The sequence below is a fragment of the Periplaneta americana genome, chromosome 12, assembly GCF_040183065.1.
Source record: "Periplaneta americana isolate PAMFEO1 chromosome 12, P.americana_PAMFEO1_priV1, whole genome shotgun sequence".
In the NCBI taxonomy this organism is placed as follows: domain Eukaryota; kingdom Metazoa; phylum Arthropoda; class Insecta; order Blattodea; family Blattidae; genus Periplaneta; species Periplaneta americana.
The window spans coordinates 12,542,691-12,547,158 of record NC_091128.1 but is presented as its reverse complement, the minus strand read 5'-3'; the positions used below and the strand labels follow the sequence as shown (position 1 = coordinate 12,547,158).

At 36.0% G+C, this 4,468-nt stretch overlaps 1 long non-coding RNA gene across 1 annotated transcript; it reads left to right on the top strand.

The window, feature by feature from the left end:
• The first annotated feature begins 2,543 nt into the window (after positions 1-2,543).
• LOC138710179 (uncharacterized) lies at positions 2,544-3,983 on the top strand. Its single transcript, XR_011335145.1, has 2 exons — positions 2,544-2,903; positions 3,633-3,983. It is a non-coding gene; the product is annotated as an uncharacterized lncRNA (long non-coding RNA).
• The last annotated feature ends 485 nt before the right edge of the window (positions 3,984-4,468 follow it).

Genomic DNA, 4,468 nt, shown 5'->3' with positions numbered 1-4,468 from the left:
AAGTCCCGGGTTCGATACCCGGCCGCGGAACAATTTTTCCTCGAAATTATTCAAATCAACTACACAGGAAGTTATACCTGAAAGCTTGATTTGCAGTGTAAAAATTGTCCATCAACAGCAGACTTAATTCAATATTTACAGGAAGCATTTTAAACAGAAATGATAGATGTAGTCAATTACAAACAATGGGTAACTATTGACCGAACTAATTTAGAAATTTTGCATCCTTCAGTAGAAATATATTTAGATAAACTTTCGACCAAGTTAGAAGCCCTAGCTCCGCACGCATTTATTGCTCAGCAGCAAGCTGCGTTTCTGGCGGAAAAGAAAGGAGTCCTCCAGAACTGTGAATTCCTTGTAATTTGTGACTTTTCCTAAAATTATGCCTCCGTGATTCAACACTCAGTACAGGTTGTTCATTGGAATAAAAATCAGGTCACAGTCCATCCCTTTGTGATTTATTTTAAAGACAGAAGTAAATTAAAACATAAAAACTTTGTACCAATTTCAGAGTGTCTTAAACACGATACAAATGCTCTCCACCTTTTCGAACGAGAATTAATACGTTTTCTGAAGAACGAAATATGAAATGTGAAAAGAGTTGTTTATTTTTCTGATGGGGCTAGTGCCCAATACGAAAACCGAATAATTTTTGTATATCTGTGTTTTCACGAAGAAGATTTCGGCGTAAATGCTGAATGGCATTTTTTTTTTTTATTTTTATACGGGAAGGGCCCTTGTGATGGGATTGGCGGCACCACTAAACGACTAGCAACAATAGCATGTCTTCACACACATCGGGACCCCATTACGTGAACAAGAAAATTGTTTGAGTGGGCTGAAAAGAATATTAGTGGAATTCAATGATGAGCATAAAAATCAATGTAACTTATTGCAGTCTCGGTATGAGAGGGCAAAAGCAGAAAGTGACACGAGAACACTGCATGCTTTCATACCGGTCTCACAATCTGAAGCACTAGTTAAATATTATTCTTTGTCCCACGAAATAAACGTGTATTTATTTGAGTTGCTTAAAACTACGTTTCAGTTATCCAATCGATTGACTTGTTTTTACGTGTTTACATATTTCGTAAGTTGACATTATGGTGTATATGTATGGTGTACGTATGTATACACGTATCCATACATAGCGACGCGGTCTTGCAGTGACGCTACTACTCAACAGCGTGCGTCCAGCTGGATAAGTTAATTTATTGCAAATTCATTTATGTATATTCCATTCTGAAATTTTGTACGCATATAGTTGAGAAACTAAGAAACGCAGTGATATTGTTTATATTTCGAAAAAAGTTACGAACTTAAAAAAAAAACATTTTAAAAATATATTTTCGAGAAAAAAATACAACAAAAATGTTTATGTAATCGAAGATCAGATATGCTAAAAGTATATCTTATGAGCTTTAATTTGAGCCTTATTTGAATACATTGCGTTATATAGTAACGGAGATATTACCGTTTAAATATAACAGTACGCGGGCTATTACATAAGTTTTGATTTTAAATACTTTTAATAAGAATCAAATTTTATGAAAATAAAACTATACGTATATTTAATTTTTGTACTTTCAATCGAATAAAACACGTTTCACACAAATAAAAAACATCCAGGTTAAATTTCCTTTAAATTTGTCCGGTTTGACGTGGAATGACCCACCTTTGTTGCATCTTGATTATCTGATTCCAAAATCTGTATTTGATTGCAGAGTCCATCAGAAATCTTTGATATAGCTCTGAGTTGAAGTACAAGTTCTTTATTTTGAACCAGTCGCTTTAAGTTTGTTACAGCAGCACTGCCTTCACCATCTTCCAAACCAATCCACTGTTTGACTGCATTGAAATTGATACAATAATATTTCCCTGCCTTCAGCCATGTCCCCAGCGAGTTATTACAGGAACTGCAGGTAGAACAAATGTTCATGCTTCTTTTAGGCAGTCCAGCAATCTCTCTCTTCTGGCTGGAGTTTTTGCTGAAGCAACCTTAAGAGCTGCAATGAATTCATCAGCAATTTGTAGTCAAAATCTAATCTCTTTAGCACAAAGATGCAATACGTGAGTCCAACATGTAGAATGTAAAAGCTGAAGTGCAACTCCAGCCAGTCGCCTGCCAGCAGAAAGCATGAATATGGTGCACTGTATGATATTAAAACAATAGAATTGCTTCTGGGAACATCAAGAAGATCTACTGTATCAAGTATTAAATTTACTATAACATCGGCATTGCAGTGATCAAAATTTTTTGTTTTCACAAGACGGGGTTTTTCATTCACAACACCCAGTGGAGCAACAAGAACGTTCACCACCTTACGATTCTTTGTATCTGTTGCTTCATGAACTACTAGATAGAAAGAAGTTCCCTCACATTTTGACTTAGTTTCCTGAAAGTCGTCTTCAGCACACTTTGCAAGATACCTCCTTAGGGCCTGTACTACGACTCTCGGATAAAGTTCTAGTTTAAACTTATCCGGCAGATGGCATATTTATCCGGAAGTTCGGTTGTAATTGCGTACTACGACTTTTGGTTATGTGCAATCTGGAGGCTAAACTTCCAGATTAGCAATCCGGAAGGCAGAGTAGCAGATTGGCATTATCCGGAGGTTGGAACTCGGGTGTTGAAATCAAGATGGCTGCACGTCGTACAGCTGGTGATTTGAAGGATCAATTTAATTTTGATACTGATTCTGATGATAAGTTTTGGAGCAGATGCTTCGTTGTATCAGAACAGCAAAACGAATTAGGCTGCGTCCAAATAATTTTGAAGAGTGGGATGACGAGAAATTTGTTAGACAGTTTCGAATAACGAAACCTACTACATGAAATCAATTATCAACTGAAACATGCCACAGCTCATAAGTACACAGTTAATAATAAGCTACACTATTTCGGTAGGTATTACATCAATATTTTGTATATAATAGCACTATAATAATTATTTTGAAGTACAGTAACCTGTAATACAGTAGAAGTGAGGTTAGAATGTTGCTTCATGCAGGTGTTCTGTTGCCCTTACAAGGTATTAAGGTGATTGATATAATAATATATGGCAACCTACAATAATAACAGTTGCAAAATACTTTTATATAAAAAATAATAACAGTATATAATAATATCAAAATCCTTTATATGGTAAACTATCATTTCTTCACAATTGCGTTACCACTTTAAGATACAAATGTATTCATATATTTGGCTTCTAGTCAAGTCATATGTACCGTAAACGAAAGAAAAATTGAGTGCCGACACCAATTTCCCAAATAAAGGTGGAAAGTTGCTGTGAAAGTGGAGTGCGGTGGAGAGGTACGGGTAGGCGGGATCGCTCTATCGAGATAGAAGGGGTAGGCGGCAGGGAAGGGCAGCACATTCATTTCATTACTGTGTTTCCTTACTAATTAAAGGGAAAAGACAAGTTTTCGTAAGATCGAGTTAGTGACATTTAGGTTAGTATGATTTGCATATATTTACAATTGTCTAAAAAAAAAAAATGTCAAAACTACATCCGAACCTCTCTCTTCCAGGCTATCCTGTAGGTAGTCCTTGCCTTCTTTTGGTAACGCTATTGTAAAGATTTACCGGTAAAGGTGCAACCAAATCTCATTGTTTATACATTTTTCCAGAAATAATGCCTTACCTCCAATGGACCAACTACTACTGGTATTGAGATTCTATGCCACTGGGAGAACATTGACAACAGTAGGAGATTTTTGTGGGGTCCACGAAGTTACAGCAGGAACTGTTGTCAATCGAGCTAGTGCTGCACTTGCTGCTTGGTTTAATTGAAGTGATGACTTTTAATGCTTCATTGGGAGTAGTTTTATTTGCTCCAGTAATTAAGTGCAAGGCTTGTTTCCCCCCCCAAGGGATTCTGTCTCTCTTTTTGATGCTGTTACGAATACTTCTGAATAGTATTTTAATACAGGTTTTATGTATATATTATAGGTCTTGATTAAATTTTTCCTAGAACTGTTTCATTTTCTGTCTGCTAGTTGTTTAGTCAACTCTCTGAAGATAGATTGGAATACCAATAAGGCATCACTCATGAGACAACTGTCAGGAGATAATGTGGTAGGGTGGCAAGTTCCCTTCTCCTTCCTTGGATATATCGCTCACCAGTAGGAGTAGGCTTAACATATTTCACTAATCAGGCTTAAGATATGCTTGCTATATATTATTATTTAACAAACTGTAACAGTTTATTGAATTTTATACGTGACAGTTTTTCTTCATTTCCTGAAAGTTTTGGAATTGGCATTTATGTTTTGCAAGGGAGCTGTTTCAGTCACACTAGGCCTAGTGATTCATGTATGCAAACATATTCATATCGTTACTTTTTAAATATATTTTATTGCTTGGATCCCTCACAGTGATGTCTTAACAGGCTAAGATGATTCAAACACAAAGGTTTGATAAATACATTTTAAAAATTATGACCAGGTACACTGTAGGCTATTTA